The sequence below is a fragment of the Heterocephalus glaber genome, unplaced genomic scaffold (assembly GCF_053883595.1).
Source record: "Heterocephalus glaber isolate CG9 unplaced genomic scaffold, H.glaber_assembly_v1.0 deba00000621, whole genome shotgun sequence".
NCBI classification, from domain to species: Eukaryota; Metazoa; Chordata; class Mammalia; order Rodentia; family Bathyergidae; genus Heterocephalus; species Heterocephalus glaber.
The window spans coordinates 25676640-25697185 of record NW_028258153.1 but is presented as its reverse complement, the minus strand read 5'-3'; the positions used below and the strand labels follow the sequence as shown (position 1 = coordinate 25697185).

Genomic DNA, 20546 nt, shown 5'->3' with positions numbered 1-20546 from the left:
CACATGTGAATGACAGTACAAAGAACAGAAGAAAATGAAAAAGGAAGGAGGGAAATGAAACAATTGCTTTCAGCAGAATACTTTGTACTCTGTAGAGGTAGAATATGGCAGAATTACAAATTTCATACATTTTATATAGTCATAGTAGAAAAAAAGGACTACTTGTCTCATTCCAAATATTGGAAAGGCATCACTGGATATGTCCAAAATTTCTCTTGTGGTTTGTTCTGTCTTTTTGTTTTCAAACCCCCATAAGCCATCTCATCTACCTCTGCCCATCTCAGACATCAGCCCAGCAGGCACAAGGCTCCTCTCACAGACACCTAGGATCTGCATTCTACTCCCTCCATCCCTGAAGATCAGTACTTCTAATTGAAAGTTTATGGGTTTGGGAACAAGACCCCATGTATCTGATAAAGGAGCCAGCCACAGCCACATAAAAACTAGGCCTACTGTAGAGACACTGTTTGCTCTTCAACTGAGAGACACTGAAGAAAGAATAAAAAGCAAAAGCAAGAGGAAAAGCTGGGTGGAGGAACCTATGACACAAATAGCAGGAAGAAAAGAAAAGCGTGCCTGTACATCACAGGCGCGATCTTGGTACAAAGACAGGACTTCCTTTAGTAGCACAAGTCTATATGTTATTCAAGGAAAATGGTCCAGGGTATATCCAGTGAAGGACGAAGGGGTAAGATATAGTGAGAAAGAGGGAGGAATAAATTCACCAAAATATCACACTTGGAGAGATTTCTTCCATCCCAGATCTCAAGTGATTCTTGGAAGATCTTACTAGGAAATAACATTAAATCATGTCCCTCTGGCCTCTTCTCTTATATGACAATCCCCCTTTCCCTCTTTTCTCATAAGCAGAGGGAGGAAGAAGCAATCAGAGGAGGAGAAGAACGAAGAACTGGCAAGAGTGTTACAAATACCCTGGGGGAAAAAAGGAAGCTGAGGCAATAAAACCTCCTCAGGCCAGTCAGCCTCACCAGCCAGTCACATTATTATATTCTTTACCAAGTGTCATTTCTCTAGTGTGCATCATATATCTTACAACTGGTTTCAAATCAAGTCTCCATTCACCCACCTTTCCTCAGACTGCATTCTCTGTCCTGGTGGCTCTTTACAACAAATCCTATTCATTCAAATGGACAGGGTTCCCTTGTCACTGACATGCTCTGCACATTTAGCTCATTTCCATTGCCAGAATGGGGCTGAAGTAGCAAGAACCATGTTAGCTGGATATCCAGATGGTCCCAAGCCAATGACCTCATTCCTGTTTGAGGATGAGGGATTTCAGTGGAAGGGAGTTCCTTCTATCCTCTAATTGCTGGGCTTGTTATTAGACTCTTCCCCCAATTCCATGCATGGCTTTGCAAAACTTACTTCATCTTCATGATGCAAACTCTACATTTATCAAATGAGGTTGTCGTCATAGCAAAGGGCAATTACCCCAATAAGGAAATGCACAATAAAAGGAATGAACAAACACTTCAGAGGAGAGGAAATATTTATGATCAATAAAAAGTAAAGATGGTAGACTCACTAGTAATCAGATTAGTAATCAGAAAAATGCAAATAAAGATCACTGTGAATCTTTTTAATCCCAGTAGATAGTTAAGAACAAAGGAATATTTTTCATCAGAGGGATGAAAATACTGTGAATGAGCAGGATCCCTTTTACCACAGGAACTGCCTGAGAAATTTTCTTTTATAGGAAACAATTTGATCTTAATACAGGGGAATATTTTTATTTCCTGCATCTAATTACTTATAGTATAGGCTTATGTTATAGGAAATTATAATATTTAAAGTTAATGAATAAATAAGTGAATGTATCTAACTATATTTACAGGAATTCAAGAGTATAAAAATGAGCACTTATCAATGAATTAATATATGTATGTAAAGTTTTATATATTTGCTTCTCATTGTTCTAACAAACATTTCACTTAACTAATTAAAAAGCAAATATTGGACCAAATTTATATTATTTTTTAAAACAAAGAAGTAGACTTAAAATTAATTGACTTATCCATTAGCCCACCAAGTGTGAATCCTGAGTTATATGTATATTCTTTTCTTTCTTTTTTTTTTTAAACATGTGTTTCTGATTTATTTCACTTAAGAATATGGTCTCAAGGTGCATCCATTTAGCTATAAATGTCTGAGGCTTCTCTATGACAGAGTAGTACTCCATTGTATAAAAAAATCACATCTTTATCCATTCATTGGTTGATGGGCATTTTGGCTATTTCCAGTATTTAGCTATTACAAACTGCTATAAAAATGGATGTGCATATATCTCTATGGTATGATGCTTTTAATTCTTACAGGAAATACCAAGAAGAGGATTAGCTTGGTCAAATGGAACCTCTAGTTTTAGTTTTTTGAGAAATCTCCACATTGATTTATATAGTGGTTGCACCAGTCTACACTCCCACCAACAGTGAAATGTTCCTTTTTCTTCACAGCCCCACCAGCATTTGTTACTGGTTGATTTCTTTTTTTTTTATTAAATTATTTCATTGGTATATTTTAGGTATACAACACAATTACATTTCTCACTGGGAATTGTACCTTTACATAATGCATCTTGCTTCTTATTTTTTCCCCATTCCTAGCCCTCCCTTCACCCCCTCCACCCTTCCCTATTTACAAAGGCTTTATTTCCATTTCTCATAATTTTTCCTTTCCCTTCTTTCCTTTCCCCTGCCCCTCCCACTACCCCTACCCCTTTAGACAGAAGAAATGGACAGATTCCTAGATACATACGAACTACCAAAGTTAAACGAAGAAGGCCTAAAAATTCCGAACAACCCAGTATCAACCAATGAAATTGAAAATGTAATGAAAAACTTATCAACTAAGAAAAGCCCAGGCCCTGATGGCTTCACTGCTGAATTCTACAAGACATTTAGAGAGGATCTGCTGCCACTACTGTTTAAAATCTTCAATGAAATTGAAAGGGAAGCAATATTCCCAAATTCATTCCTGGAAGCAAGCATCACCTTGATCCCCAAAGCAGAGAAAGACCCAACTGAAAAAGAGAACTATAGGCCAATCTCACTAATGAATATAGATGCAAAAATCCTTATAAGATACTGGCAAACAGAATGCAGAAGATCAAAAAGATCATACACCCTGATCAAGTGGGATTCATCCCAGGGATGCAGGGATGGTTCAATATACGAAAATCAATCAATGTAATACATTATATCAATAGAGCCAAGGACAAAAACCATATGATTATCTCTATAGGTGCAGAAAAAGCATTTGACAAAATCCAACATGCATTTATGATAAAAACCCTACAAAAAATTGGAATAGATGATCTCTACCTCAAACTGATAGAAGCCATCCATGAAAAACCAACAGCCAATATCATACTAAATGGTCAAAAACTGAAATCCTTCACACTAAAATCAGGAACAAGACAAGGATGTCCACTATCACCACTCTTGTTCAATATTCTTTTCAAGTTATGTAAGAAATATATAAATATATAAAAAAGAATATTTGACATATGTGGGTTTGGATTTTTTTCTTTAAGCACCTGCTGTCATTAATAGGCAAGAAAGAATTATTTCACCTTTCTGAGTTTCTATGTCTTCCTTTCTATAAGATGAGGACAAATATGTCCACATTCTAAAGCTGTTTTAAACATTAAATAAGATTATATGTACTGTGATGAATATTAGTTTCTGAATTTTATTCTCTCTCTAATACAATCCTCTTTGTAATAAGCCCCAGGGAAAAATGACACCTTCCAGGGACACTCTGGTCTCTTAGTGACCAAATGCAGATAGACTTTTAATACATGGATCTCAAAGGCTAGTTCTATCTTGTTCCTTATTCTCAGTGACCTTCACTAGTGTCCCACACCGTAGCTCTCTACTCCCTGCCCCCTTCTTCCCACCTCCTTCACTTCCCATAGCTACTGTTAATTCCCATCAAGCTGTGAAGCCCCTACAAATCCACTGTGAATAGACTGGCTCTACCTTTCTCACTTGGAAATTGTTGACCCCCTTCTTCTCTGAACACCGCAAAGGTCGCTGGAAGGGAGATGACTTATTTCTTTTTGTTGTTCAAACTATTTTCTCTTAACCAAATAAAAACAATGTGAGATTCTTGGGATTTCATACAAACGCCTCTGTTACTTCTCCAAATGTATGACTATCCAAGTGAATTTTTCAGAATACTGCGGACCCCTGAAACATTATCAGAAACTTCTACAGTAGGCTCCAGTCTCTTGCCCAGTGTATGACACAGGCCTGAGTTGAGAAATAAAACTAAAAGACAGAACTAAGAAAGACAGAAAGTGAGGTGCCAAGATGACCAATGCAGGTGCAACTGACAAAGGTCCTGGTCCATCAAAGCCACTCATTTTTTTGGTAATCAATTTAGGTAAAGGTGAGCTTCTGAAAACAAGTCAATTGTGGGATTAACTCTTCACAGCCAGCACTGCTTACAGCCTGCTTTGGGTATAATCAATACTGTGGTCCCCTGCATCAGAATACTTTGGCTCCTGCCCTTGGAGTTTCTTCTGCACTTCTGATTCCACTAACCCCTCAGTTGATTTAGAAGCCCAGGAGTTGATCCCTTAAAAGTCATAAGCTGCTATCTCCTCTCCATTTACCTCCCTCTCACATTCAGTCATACACTCCAACGTACACAGATTTGACCTATAAATCAGAGCTATTCCAACCTGGAAATCTTAATATTTCCCTCTCTGACTATAACTTCTTATTTCTGACTTCCACTTTCTTACTTTTAAAACAGTGACTTTTTAACTATAGAAAGACCTTTTACTAGGTTCTTCAGTTTTCTTTGACTCAATAGTTTTCCTGCCAATGTCATTTTCTAATTTTCATCTTCGTCTTGGCTATAGTCCAAGTCCGTCACTTGAACAACTGATGGATTTGGAGCACATGCTCCTTGCTGTCACATAGAATCTGATTTATGCTCTGTACCCTTCCAGATGCTCTGATGGCCGTGTTAACCCATCTGACCACAGTAGAAAGCCACATAACCAAGAGGATTAGAGCCAGGATTAAAGCAAGATCAACAATCACAACCAGGTCCTCCTCGGTCATCTCTCCATCCAAACATTCTCAGCAGCTATTTCAAACCTTGATTGTCTTCTCAATTTCCCCCACTTCTCACAAGTATCTCCTCTCTCCTACAGTAGTAGAAGTTGACACTATCAAAAGAGAAAGCTCTATCATCTTTTTATGTAAACTATTGACTTCTTTCCAATTGAACCCAATATTTTTCTCTTTGGCTCTGTAGAAGCCAAGTTCTTTTAATTTCACTTAACCCCACTCCACCATTCTGTCAACTCCAGTCTCTCCAAGATCCTTACTCTTGTTTTCTTTAAATTAATAATAATAGTAACAATAATAATAAATAATAATATTGCTGGGGACAATCATTTTCTTCAAAGAACCAGGACTTCTTAGCAGAAATCCCAGAGAGAGGAATTTCTGCCAGGTTAACAGGTACACAACAAAACTGAGGAGGATTTCTGGGAAGATGGCCAAATCAGCAATGATGAAAGAGCTATAATACATTCCCCATGGTGAATGCTTGTGTTATTACTTAGATAAAAATCCATAATAATCACTTTACTTCATGTCTGTATTAACCTTGGTTATCAGAGGTGGAAAAAAACATAAACCAAAATTACTGTCTTGTTTGTTCAATTTTATCTTCTGTTTTTAATGTCATTTTTATCTTTCTAATTAACTGCCCAGCCCTAGATCTTAGGATAATGGGAGAATATAAGGGAAAGAGGCACACGTATGCTTGTCTTTTCATACCAAATACTTACTTTTATTTTTTTCCTCCTTTATCTACCTCTCCACTTGAGGAAAAAAAGGTGAAAAAGAAGAGGAAGAAGAATAGGGAAAAAGTAGAGGAAAAGGAGGAGGAGTAGAGGAGGAGAAGAAGAGTAAGAAGACCAAAAAAACTGCTTTCACGGTACTCCAAGTTACTGCTACCCTTGGGCATAAAACTGACCAAATCCTTCCTGGGTCTGCTGAGACAATGATGGTTAAACTAACATAACTACAGGGGATGGAAAGTAAAAATGATTAGCTTTACCTAAAATGGGAGATTTTATTTGGGCAGAGATTTCAATGGGCTTAATCCAGTGACTGCTTCCTTTGGACATCTAATCTACCAGGGAAAGTAACCAAAAATTCCACTTGCCACTCTGTGGACCGGTAACTGAAGATTTGGACACCAACAGAGAAAAACAGAGCAGCTCTGCAGGGCCAGAAAGTGGCTTTTGTAGCTTTTGCTTCCTTCCTCGGGGAAAAATGCTTTATCCGGAAATGTTTTCACACTTCTACTTTTAATTTAAGTTTAAGTCACTACGTGAGTCCTTTTAAATTATCCTCCCTCTCCACCTTCAAGTGATTTCAAAATGAGTAGTGTTATTCTCCTTACAGTAAGACCGAATACAGCACAGCACAGAAAACACTGGTGCTAAGCTAAAGTCTACACTCTGTTTTGGGAGTGAGTAAACACAGATGAAAACAAAATTTTCAATATCCTCCATTGTGCCGTAAATCAAAAGAAATTCAAGACAATCTATACAGTGTATTCTTACATAAGTAAACATATGCTGAAAATAAAATTATATTTCCATAATTTAGCAATAACATCAACATAAACATTTCAGACTGTAAACCTTTTGAAAGAAGAGCTATGTCTCATACATATCCTTGTATCTCATTCTGTTTGGCAGAGCATCTAATTTGTAGACTTTCTATAAATGCTTCCTAATCCATGTATAAATGCTTTAATGTTTTATCAGCTTGTATCATGTGTGGGATACTGCCTCAGATATCTAACTCCCTTAATTTTTTTTGTTTATATGTTCCAAATATTTCGCATTTGCCAATTACTTTTAATCTTTGAGGAATTTTGACATATATCATATAGCTTGATGTATTGAATAACACCAGAGATAGGTTGCTATTCCCATTTACCTACTGAGGCAAATGAGCCTGGGGAGAATTCACTGATTGCATGCTGTGAATTTAGCTAGGATCAAAGCTGGTCAAGAGTATCTCCCTCTTTCCTAAAGTTCTGCTTTAACGTGGTGCTATTTTTCCTTCTATGTTATAATCTATGCAAGATCAGAATAACTGAGCTAATTTTTGGAGGTTAGTTGGGTTAATATAGAAGAATAGCAGTATACTATCATACTTATCTTCTTTATTCTTATACCTAGCTGGGTTTGAGTCTCGAACTAGCAGTGATTATAATCTCACATCATTTTTTTCAGTTTTCTGATTTGATTTCCCTCTTTGCTAACAAAAGAATAATGATATATAACTGTTGTAATAAGTTGTAAGAATTAACTGAGAAACCATAGGAAGCACTCATTGCTTAGCCAAGCATATACTAAGTGCTCAATATATGATTTCTGAGATATAATAAACTAATATTAATACAGATAAGGAAATATTTGTTTAAAATTGAGCTGAGAAAGTCTCCAGGAAGATTCTCCATATTATACATGTGACTGAAAATAATGAACATCAAAGCTTGATTTCCCCTCAATTCCCAAAATTTTCATACAGCCTGTATACCGTTTCTTGCCCTTTCCTCCTTATGCATCCTTCTCTTAGAGCTTCTTTCTCTGTGCTTTTCTACTTGGATATTCATGCCTACAGCTGTCAGTACAGAGCCTGGTCAGTGCACTGGTTCATATAGCTGCTTTTATACCAGATTCCCCCTTTCCATATAGAGAGTGGGCCCTGTTTGTAGCTAGAAAGCCAACTTGAAGAGTTACATTTCTCCTTTTACTGCAGCTGTGGTTGGTAAGTACACATCCACACATCACAGGCTCGTATATCTGCCACAGGGTTATGAATGATTTTCAATTCTGTCCTGCACTGTTATGTCCATGTATGTCCAGATTTTCCCCATGTGGATAGTATGAATCCACATGTATTAAACTATCTGAAAGAAGTCTATCAGTCAATAGTTTTGCCAGTACTTATGAATATTCCCATTCTTTTCTTTTTGGTATTTAAAGACACTATGTGTTCTCAATAAATATGACTATGTGAGCCCTGATTTCTATTTCATTTTCCTAATAAGTTCCTATCAGATCATCTGACATTATTTCAATTTGAAAAATGATCCCACCTGAAAGTCTTGTTGGTTCTTATCCTCAGTTTTCTTTTTTATCTCTGGAAGAATGTCTTTCACTCTTACAATAATATGTTTCCAAAAGATAGTACCAAGTTAAAGAACCACTGATTCAGCAACAGAATTTTGGTCAATAGATGATTAGATTGGCAGCTGGTATAACCCTAATAGGAACACCAGGTATCAAGTGTGCATAAATTAACAAAATTGAAGATTTCATATCATAACCCAAGAGATTATAATATGTATAAAAGGCTGCATTAGTATAAGAAATAAAAATGCTATTCCAGGGATAGAAAGTTACTGAGATGGTTAATCTCCATTGTCAATTTGATTGGCTTGAGAAATACCTAAGAGATTAGCAAAGCATACTTCTGAGTGTGTTTGGGTAGATCATGGAACCATGGCTCTGGGCAGTACATCTGTCCCTGGCTCTGCCCTCGTGGCCTCTTCCTCTGCTCCCTGCTACCCAGATGCCATGAGTTGAGCAGCTTTCCTTCACTATGCACTTCTGCCATGAGCTTTCTGCCTCATAGCCAGCCACCCATGCTTTGAAACCATGAGCCAAAATAAAACTTTTCTCTTTAAATTGTACATATGAGGTATTTTTCTCTGAGCAATGGCAAGGTAACCAGTACAGAAATAATTTTCTATAATAATTTGTACTAATGTACCAAGAAGTGGAGTGATTGCTATGACTATACCTAACCACACAGTTTAGAAAACTTTATAACACATTTGAGGAAAGAATCTAGAAAAGCTTGGATATGTAGGCTGGAAAAGCCCTAGAAGGTTATAAGGAAGATTTGGCAGACAATTTCTGGCGAATGTTCAAAACACCAGAATACTATCAGGACAGTAGACAATAAAGAGTGTGCTCATGAGATTTTGAAGGAAACAAGGATTCTAGTGGGAATTAGGCTAAAACCCATTCATGTTACATTCTGGTAAAGAATTTGTCTACATTTTGTCCATGTACTGAGACTTTTCAGGTGGCTGAGTGTAAAGGAGGTAGATGTATCATGAAACAAACATGTATTAATAAAAATGATAAAAAAGATGCTGGATTAGTTCATCTGGTGAAGAAAATGGCAAGACAGCCACATTCAGCCTGTGGCATGGGTAATGCTGGCTCATTTAAACCAGATATGCAGTGAAAATTGGAACAAAAGATAGATCAGAAATATCTCTAAAACTTTCAATTTGGTCAGAAAAGAAGTGGCTGTAAAACTTGGGCAAAGGAGAATGTGGTTGCTGAAGAGATAAGATCCACTGAAAAAAAGCCAAGTACTTTGCATCCAGACAATGGCTAAGAGGCCTTGAGAGCATTTCAGGAGTTGGCCAGATTGCATTCATCATAGGCTCTGAAAGAATTTGCTTTGAGAAGAGATTCCCAGGCTGCCCTGTTCATTCAGAGGTACCCAAGTCCCTGTTTCTTTGCTTTCAGCCATCCAGACACTCCAAAGCCACTGTAGCTATGGTTCAAAGAGCTACTTCTCAAGTTGTCAGTGACCTTGGCATCATCCACATAATGGTGATTTTTCAGGTATGCAGCATGCAAGAGTTACAAGATTATGTAAGCTTCTGGGGAAAATTCAAAAAAAGGCCTGGAAGGCCAGGCAATGTATAACAAGGTGGTATCCCTGCCAGGAACTACTGAGAGGGTGATGGATGGAATAATGGAGACCCCAGGAAATTGGAGATGCCAGGAACATGGAATGTCTGGCAAAGGAAACCACGGGAAGTGGGCAGAGCCTGCCAAAGAGGAGGCCATATGGCCTGCAATTAGCACAGCATAGGGGCTGGGCCACCCTTTGGAGTTCACATCATTTTACCACATGTCCCAGATGCCAGACATGAAGCCACCATACTTAATATTTTCCCTGCTCGGTACTGGACTTACTTTGCTCTAATATTTTCTTTGTCCTTATTCTTCCATCTTGAAATGGGACTGTTTACCTTGTGTCATTTTATTTAGAGGGCACATAGCTCTCTTCTTCACTTTTACAGGGTCCCTTAGCTAAGAATTTGACTGCATCTCAAAGGAGTCTTTGGACTTGGACTTTTGGGCATTGGTGTAACTTGAGGCTTGGGAAAGGGATTAGTGCATTTTAAAGAGTACATGGGATAGTTATATACCACGTCAGGTAAAACTATGAGTGTCCTTGATGTGGAGATTAAATGTGATTTAAGAAGTTATGTTTAGGTGGACTTGTAGTGGTTAATCTTGACTGTCAACTTGATTGGCTTGGGAGATGGCGAAGAGAATAGCAACACCCATTTCTCATCACATCTGTGTAGATCACGAAAATGTGACTTGGGGACTACATCTGGTCCATAGCCCGTTCTTCTCAGGATTTCCCTCTTCCCTACTTCTCAGATGCCATGAGTTGAGCAAGTGCCCCCACCCCAACGGCCTTCTGCCATGATGTTTCTGTTTTAGAGCCATCCTGCTGTAGACTGCATCCTCTGAAACATGAGCCAGAATAACCTTTTTCTCCTTTAGGTTGCGTATATCAGATATATTGTCCCAGCACTGGAGAAATAACTAATACAGTTATATTCCTATCGCTCTCTTCATTTTCAATATTTGGAAAAAATTAACATTGGGAGCTTAATTTCCACCAGAAATTAAACAAAGCAGAAAGTCATAGAATACCAGAAATAGTTAAAGGCATAGAATTAAAAGAATCCATAAGTAGAGACAAGCATATATGAAATGTGGCAGATATTCGGTATAGTTCCAGAGACTACCTCAGTAGTGTTTAGATGCCATCAAGAGAAAGATGACAAGTAAAAATAAGACAGAACATTGATGATGAATGTGCTCACAAAATGAGAGGGGCTGCACTGCAGAAAAGGAGCTCCCAACACTGGATATATCTAAAGAAAGGCTGAATGGCTGCCTGCTATGTGAGATGGAGGCAGAGCCCTTGTCTACCCTGGGCTTGGTGACTTCTGAGCTGCCTTTCGACCCACGGAGGCAATGATTAAAAGGGAAATGCCAACACACACACAACACCGGACATGGGAGGAAGACTTAAAGAGTCAGAGACTAGAAAATAATATGAAGGACAAAAACACGTTTCGAATAGAAAAAAAAAGAAAGAAAACTCAGTTAAAAAATTCTCTTATACATTACCCGAGGTTGCCCAAATGTGTGCCTGCCAACCAGCAAAGCATGAGCAAAATCAAAGAGGGTAAAGACGTTTGAGAAAAACTAAATTATTTCTCTGCATTCCCCTGCACCACCCGGCTGATGAGACAACTGCCTGCCCTGGGGTTATTCTTCCCCAACAGTGAAGGTGAGCCTCTGTCAAGGAGGGATGTGTTAAATGAAAGGGCAAAGGGACAAGAGGAGAACTAAGAATGCCAGACATTGCAGAGAGGGGATGTGAGTTCGGAAAGAATGAGAGAACAACACTTTGAGCTCTGGACAAAAATGTGTTTTATCTTTCAAAATAGGTATGCTAAAAACTGAGTCCGGTAGGTGGGGCTCCCTGTTTGTTACTGAGCTTTAGTCATGGGACTCACACAGGTCCTCGGGACAGGTGGCTAGGAGCACTTCCCAAGGGAAAGAAGAGGCCAGGCAGGACACAAAATCTTGCTTTCCTGGCCAAGAAGCACAAGTTAGGAAAATGTTTGCTCACATGGTTGTGGGCTTGGACCTGAGCCTTCTTGCAGATCTTCTGCATCTCCACACACTGTGGACCTTTGGGGACTTAAAAGTGGTCTCCAATGAGAGCAAAACAACAGACTTTACGTACAGTAGGTTTTGTTTCTCTTACTAGGTTAATTTGCAAAGACCTACCCTGAGTGTTCAAAAGTAAAGCTGCTATTAATAACAAACTAGCTCCTCTTGGGGCCCAGCTGTAACTCTAACATCTGAGCAGGTATTTTCAATTATTTCCTTCAAACTCCACAGGCATCTGAAAGATGCAAAGATATCTGTTTAGGCCTGGGAAAATGAGGATCAGAGAGGTATTTTTACTATCTTGGATAGCACAGCTTGACATAAACCCAAAGAGCTCAAACTGATTGCTAAATCCAGAAGTTGCATTTACCCCTCTAAGCCATGAACCATGCACATTTTACAGTTAAGCACTGCCTACTACTCTTCTGCCTTACAACAGTCTCAAAGTTAACAATGACAGATACACAAATGAAAAGCAAAACAAGTAGAGTGACATGGACATTCTCAGTGGTGCTGGGCTTGAGTTTGCCTGCCACTATGTATATGTGTTTCAGCTAATCAGATCAGACATATTTATAGTTTGAAAGACAACTCTAGAATACATCAATTGCAGGTTGTGAAAAGACAAGTCTCTGGGTTGCAGGGAAGAGAGATATAGCTTATCATACTGTCTGAAGAAATGTTCTTCTCTTTGCTTGGTTATTGTTGATTATTTGAACACCTTGTTTGCAGTAGTGGTGAAGAGACCTGGGCATTGTGCTCCTGTCTTATCTACAGGCTTTTATAAATCATTTGACCTTTCAGAGCTCTACATTTCTTATTTGATTATGACAGGCCAAGCACACGTTAGGTCTGAGGCTCTTTCTCATCTCCAAAATAACGATTCCAAATGCTGGTTGCCACTAGGTCAAGAAAAAATTGGAAAGCTAAGTTTATTTTATATTGCCATCTATGCAAGAAACATTAGAGAGTTTTAAGCTAGAGGCTGATATAATGGCAGTAGTACTTTGGGGAGATTACTCTCATAACAGGATACAGGATGGATTGTGCTAAGAAAAGCTTAGTGGTATGAAGTTCAGATAAGAGGTTAATGCAGTAGCAGTAAACTCAGGCCTAAGCAGATAAGGCAATGAACTGCATCCCTGTTTGGAAATTTTATGTAGGACTATATTATTAGCCAGGCAGGGTCAAAACCCTGTTGTACTTGACAGTCCTTCAAATATTAAGAGATAATATGCTCTTTCTTGGTCCCTGCTTGGCTGGGTTATATCCCAATTTTGTCGGCTGACCCTAAAATAAACATTCCTTGGTGGGAAAAGGTATTTCAAAGCCAAGCAAAAATCTAATCACTTAGTTGTTAGTCTCATATAATCTAACTAATTCAATTTCTTCCTATGCAAAATCAAAGTAATAATATCTAACTCCCAGGGTTTTTGAAAAGATAAAATAGAAATGCTGTTCTTCATCTGGAGCTCAATAAATGTTCAATAAATAGCTATGCATTATTATTTTCATGCTATCTTTATCTTCTCTGGAAACATTCCGAGTTAGAAGTGTCTCCCTCAGTCTGTGATTCCAGATTTTAGAAAGATAGCATTAACAGCATTGACTCCATGCCAGTAATCATTTTGAGGATCTGGGCTAGATTCTCATAAATGCTGTGATAACTCTGTAAATTCTACACAATCATTAACTTCATTTTATAGTTGAAGAAACAAAGGTACAAGAGGATTAAGAAACTCTCCCAAAGTCACATAACTACAAGAGAGTTTCACAGCCCATATTTAACCAGGCAATCTAATTCTAGTCCATGTCTTTTATCACTATACCAGGTTTGCCCTGTAGGGAAGATCTAGCTGGGAGAGAGCTCTTACTGCTTCCTGTTCGGCCTCCACCCCAGGTTCTATTCATGACCTTAAAGCAAGGGAATCACAGTACTGATGTGCTAATTCTCCTATCACTTTAGTGAGTCTCTAATGTCAACTACCTATTTGATTTACTTTTTGAAATGTAATGATAAGTATTTACATGCTAACTTAAGTATCACCTAGTTTTGACTATTTAGTCCCTTTTGATGTTACTTAAATTTCTGTTTCTAAATTTCAAAACTATCCCATTTTACTATTATTTTCTATAAATATATAAAGTTGGGTTTGCTTTGCAGACTTCAATTGAGCCATATATTAAAAAACAGAAATCAATCAATTACAGAACAACATCACAACTAGTAACCTATTCCTAGCGCGATTTTGATGTACAATCAATATTCACTGGATAAAATGATTAAATTTGCTATGAATCTATTTACATAAATTATTTTATTTCAAAGTATTTAATTTTCATTGTAAGCACAATTTCTGTTATAGAACTTCATCAAATACTTCTTTAAAATATATTTTATATCTCCCACTGCACCAGTTCTGTGAACTTTCTTAATTAATTTTTCTAGAATCTTTTTTTCCTCACTTGAACAACATAGATAGTAAGCCCTACTACTCTTATCATACTTATTTTTGTCACAGTCAAGTTACTGAACTTCAAAAATTATTTCCTTGATATTTCAATCCCATAATCTTATTTTAAATGAATAACATTTGCATAGAACGCTAACATATAAAATATGCTTTGTGTGTATTTTTCCTGCACTTGCTTTTGACAATAACACATTAGTTCAGTAGCGTAATAATATTATCTTTATTTTACAGACAGAGAAACATTTATGCCCAAGTTTTTTCCTAAATCTACATAACTGGAGTGGAGCATTAGAAGTAGAACTTGAGCTCAAAGCTATTTAATTCAATCCATATTATTGTTATTCATACCTGTGAACCCCTAAATGAAATTTCAAATTAAATGTTTTTGCATTGCATAACCCTATAAAGGGAGAGAAAAATAGCAATTCTTTCTAAAACCAAACAAAGCTACTTTAAGGGAATAGGGTCCTGGGATTTGGATTGTCTTTTAAGGAGATCTATGTGTTTGTTTCCTTCTGTGCTGTTTCCAGGGGACTACCAGTTTGACAAATGTGATGGTCTAAATTAAAAGCTGACTTGAGAACACAGTTGTAAAAAGAGACTAGCTTAGTTTTCCTAAGCTAAAATAATTGTCTATAATTATCTTGCCTCTTAGAATTGGGATTATTGATATGTTAAACTTATTTCCAGGCATCTTTCTTTTAAAAAATTTCTGAAGCCATCAGCTAAAGGATCAAATATAGGGTATCTTGGGGGAGAAGCAGGCTTCTGTGCATTGGTGATTTGGGGAGTAATGTGCAGAGACAGTAGTCAGAGCCTGAGAGGGGGAGGACAGCACTTGCCAGATCACCTAACTCTACCCACCCGGCTGGCCTAGGCCCAACTCCAGGACTACACGCCTCTCTCTCAATAGGGAAGCCCAGTGCAGTGGAGCAAAAACCCAAGCTCCACTCAGACCCTTCTGGACGGCAGTGGTAATACACTTGGAAATGGCAAGCCATCAAGCTAGATTCCTCTTTATTGGTGGGACAAACTCTCAGTTAGAAACAAGCACAGGAGACCCTCCCTTATTAACTCTAAGAAGTGTCATCACAGACCATGTGATAAAAGAGACCTTGACTCTTGACCCTTCCTAAGTGAGATGTCATGGTCATGTTTGATGCCTAAAGCCTAGAAAAATCTTCTCTCAAGGACTGATAGTCTATTTTCTCAAGTGTATCAGATATATTTATGCCAATCAAAAGAAAATTCTTTACACTTCCCCATTTGGATAAGTGCATGGGGCTTGTTTTCTCATCAACTTACTTGAAAACCTAATTATACTGAACCAGATGTTGTGTTTAACACCAATTGACGTGGCAAGCATTTGGTTTCTGACAATGACACAAATGTCAATTCAAACTGCTCACACTCTATCCTGAGAGCTAGATTCCAATGCAATCACAGTCATGGCCTCATCTCTTATTTTTAGCTTCTTAAATAGAAAGGATGACCAAGTTATGAATGTGCTGTGATAGAGTGGACCTACATGCCAGATAGATAGAAGAAAAAAAATCACTGATTTTTTTTAAATCACAGAGAAAAACAGTTTGCGTATTAAACTCCCTAAACTCTAAAATGAAATCTTACCTGCAGTTTGGCTTTTTGTACACATAAGAATTAGTGTTGATAGAAAAGGGAATTTTATAGGAGCTGAAATTTTCCCAGGCTTCAAAAGTTTTTTAAGTTTCTATTTCTGTATATTCAAGTCATTAAAGATAACTTCATTTATGTGGCCACTAAAAGCTATAATCATTCTTTCTCTACGACCTTGGGTAAATATATGTATAAATGATGTGTATATGTTTGGCTACCTATTTTTATTCCAGTAAAAACTTGTCATTGAGCCTAGAAACAATGAGAAAAGCTCAAGTATATTAGTATTCAGCATGTAACGAAGTACAATATACTCCTGGTTTAAATCACTGTCCTTATAAGAAACTCTATTCATTTTGAGTGGTTTGTTAGAAATGGTTTGATCTCGGGACTTGAAGGCATGTGTGACCTTGATCTGTGTGAAATAAAGCAGATTATAAGGAAGGAGGAATACACCATCTTACTGCTGTTTCCAGACACCTCAATTTGAAGACTTTTCACATACAAGCAAAGCAAACAGAGACACAAAGGGTAATATGGAAAAAATGGTAACTCTACTGTTAGAACTTTTATTGAAATGTTGAAAATTATAATTTATTTTGTTCCTGATTACAAAATAGTGTAAGGTAGTTATAGAAAAATTAGAATATCCAGAGAAACAAAACAAAAAAAAATGATACTTGTACTTAAGGTCTTCATTTCTTCACTTCTAATCAAACACAGAACTCAGAAATAGACTTACATCTGTCTGCACACACACACACACACACACACTCAAAGGATGATGATATATCTATGAATGATCTGTAATTTACTATGACTGACAGTTTGAATTATCACTCATTTTAAGGCAATTTCTACATTAGTCAATCAACAGACCTATTAGTAGATAACCATTAATCACTTAATATATTCAACTATACTACAATGTATCATGACACTTGTAATTTCTTTTTTTTTTTTTTACGACAGCTGAGTTAGTCTTTTTTATTCTTTTGGTAATCTCTTCCAAGGTTAACTACTTCCACTGTAGGTGATGAAATACATAAGGCTCCACTTCAAATATTGGCACTGCTATGAGTACAGTCTTTTCCCCTTCACTCCAATTCAGAATTAAAACTTTGATTCTTGTCTTATATTCCAGTCCCAGTAGTTTCCATTGCAGAAGTTATCTGAACAGTCTTATGCTTTCTAGCAGTGGTCTGTGACCAGCCTCTATCTTATCCACCAACACTATGATGGATTTAGTTTATGCATGTATCAAACTAAGAGGCATTCTCTCAAATGAGTTTAAATGCACTTTATTTTTAGACAACCTACATGGCATGTTTTTTCCCCCTAAAAATCAATGCCTCCACTCCAGATAAATCATGGTCAAAATAAACGAAGCATTCAAGATGACATCAGTTCCATTTGTCTAAAGTCCTGGTGTCGTGTGGATGACAAGCAGCAGCCAGTTATGACAAGTGATAGATCCAAGGTAACCGCCAAATCCATTAACATTTTTCCATTTCTAAACCATCCTTAAAGAAAATCATAAATGGGGTCACACCATCCTCACAGTAGTCCAGGAGAGCAACCATGCCATCTGGATTCATGTTTGCACCAATAAAGAACTGATAGTTTTTGAAATTAGCAAGGATGTGCTTGATTTGTTCTGCAGCCCCTGTCATAAAAGGTTTTATTCTTTCTGGTCTTTGTTCTTCAAGTTTGCCTTTGATTGATTTCATATAATCTTTGATGGACTCCTTGTAGGCCTCTTTTGCGAAGCTGGTTTCCTGCAAGTTATGGTTCATGACAATATCCACCCCAGTGACTGCTGTGCTTTCTGTACCTTCGCCCTCCGGGCCTTCAGCAGAGGCATTTCCACCAATGAGCGAGTCATCTTTTCTACTGAACCCTCTGTTCTACTGACCATCTTGCCCTCTACCTCCAGGCACAGCCCGCCTGCGATCTCCCGGATCTTGTAAATGTTGGAGAGCATCTCATCGTGGCTGATGAGGTCCCGATAGATAATCGTGATAGTGGCTGAAGGAAGACGCGACCGTGCTAGCTTAGCAGGAGGCCGGAGCTCAGAGCGAACACGGTGCAACCAGAGCAGCGCACGGTGGGAGGGGGGAGCGGCGGAAAAAAAAGGAAAACTGGTAACTTCTACCCCTTTCCTGGGTATGAGAAATTCGGTGAACAAGAGATATTTAAAATACTTCCTTTGCTCGACTTGTCTCAATCTGAGTAGAGACTTATTGTAATCTAAAATATATCAGAAGCAAAAACACCATTCAGACAATAAGAATTATCCACATATTTGATGTTAGGCAAGAGCACATCATTGGAAAGGTATATTACTTCATGTATGTTGGTATACATGGAATCCATTCTGTATCATGTGGCTAAATTAATGATGGAAAATCCTCACCCTGCTCCAAAATAGATGTAAATTTTGAAAATAAGTTTTGTTTAGTCCCAAATGAGCTGTGCACTCTGAAGCTGTAATGAACACGTAAACACCACCCCCTCAAAATGAGGGGACAACTGGTACAGTGACATGGCCATGACAAGGGGACAATCTTAGTGTGCATATTAACACAAAAACAGTGGAGGTTCTGACTTTGGGGCAAAGCCGTTCTGTTTTGTCACGTAAGACAAATTTTCAGGAGAACTGACATTTAGATTAAGAGGAAATGTGCTGTTCTCTGTCATAATCAGACTCTCTCATGTTCTCAGGGCATAAGGAACATCGATGTGGATGCCTGTACCAAGCCTAAAGGGGTAGTTCTCCTTTTAATAAAAATACCAAAAGCCACGATGAGCTTGAAGAAGCCTCTCTGTCTCCAAGGTAGCCCAAGGAAATCAAAACAAGAAAGAACTTTAGGATCAAAATGTATAACTGATATTGTGAAATAGGAAGAAAAGGTCTAAAGGGGAAGGGGAAGTCAGAGGGGTAGGGGAAAGGAAAGAAGGGAAAAGAAAAAGTATGAGAAAAAGAAAAAAGTGGAAACAAAGTCTTTGTAAATAGGGAAGGGTGGAGAGGGTGAAGGGAGGGCAGGAGAATGGGGAAAAAATAAGAATCAGGATACATCATGTGCAGGTCCAAGATCCCAATGATGAATGTGACTGTATTGTATACCTAAAATGTACCAATAAACTTAATGGAAAACAAAAAACAAGAGGGAACTGCAGAGTGGGCTCACCAAGGTGAACAGGAATCACAGGTCCGTCTGATACATCTCCCACCAGAGTTAAAGACAGTTGCTCTGCACATCTCCGTGTCTGTTATTCCAAGCTTCCTCTTTACCCTTCACCATTAGATAGTTGGTTGCCTGCCCCTGCCTACTATTTAACCAAGTCCAGCTTGATTTTAGACTATCATTGGTTTCCCATTGTTAATTAGATTCTTATCCCAATTATTACTTCGTATAGTTCCTGTATCACCTTATTTCTGTCATAATAAATGCTGCACACATTATAGAAGAACAGCTTTCTGGGCCGGGATTTAGCCTAGTGGTTCTGCAGCCTCACAAGCACAAGGCCCTGAGTTTGATCCCCGGTACAAAGAAAAAAAAAGCAACAAAAAAAACGGTCTTCTATGTATGTACAGTTCTGTTTCTGAAGTTTCCATCTTATTCCTTTCATCAATTTGCTTAATCCTCCAAAGGGTTTGCAGTACCTTAATTAAAATAACTTCATTATAAGTCTTAATATTTAGTATAGCAGAAATCTTTAACTTAGCTGGCTCTTTATTCCTCTTTGAAATTTTAGCATTTGCTTTATTAAGTTTCATGAAAATTCCTCTTAGAGTTTGCAAGTATCCAGCTTGGCCTGTCAGCTACCATGTTGAAGCATAATGACTGCTTTCCCTTGAGTACCCTGGTCAGTTTTCCCATAGTTTCTCCAGATTGTAAGCAAGCAAAATCCTTAGAGTGGTGTATGGAGCTTTAGGATCAGACCCTAGTGCCATCAGACCCAGTGATATGCCTGACATCATAGATATTAGTTTGAGATAAACCAGGTACATTCCAGCTTGGATGAAGTCACTTTTGTCCTGACCATTATATAATACCCCTCTCTGACCCAAATTGCGGGGTTCACCTCTCTTGCTGCCACACAAGGTACACTTCTGTCTGTAAATTGCACACTGTATAACCTTGTTCTGTTTTCCTGTTTATTTGATCTCAGAACACCTTTCAACAAGTTCTCATGGCTAAGACCCAGTTTTCCAGAATATAGGTTTTAATTAGAATTGTACTAAATGTAAAGGATGACTAATGGTCAATTGATAGCTTTAAAGTAGTGTCTCTCTACCATTGAATGCAATCCAACTTGCATTTATGTGGATCTTCATTAATGTCTCTCACAGTTTTATAATTTTTCCGACTCTTGTCTGACAATTTAAAAATATGTTTCTACTTTTTTGAATATTTGATGAGATAGCAAATAATGTCCTCTTTACAATTAATTTTTTGTTGTTTTTGGAACATAGAAAGTAAATTTTGTTTCTGCATATTTGTCTTTGTTTCCGATTTATGGAACTCTTCTATTATTTCTTTTTTTGTTGTTGTTTTGTTTTGTTTGGT

The 20546-nt window shown here is 37.8% G+C and overlaps 1 protein-coding gene and 1 pseudogene across 8 annotated transcripts in view; both read right to left on the bottom strand.

Annotated features, from left to right (window-relative positions):
• The window catches only part of Chrm2 (cholinergic receptor muscarinic 2), a 131250-nt gene that overhangs the window by 55312 nt on the left and 55392 nt on the right, over positions 1–20546 (bottom strand). The window lies entirely within an intron of this gene.
• Positions 17446–17905, bottom strand: LOC101714636 (translationally-controlled tumor protein-like; annotated as a pseudogene).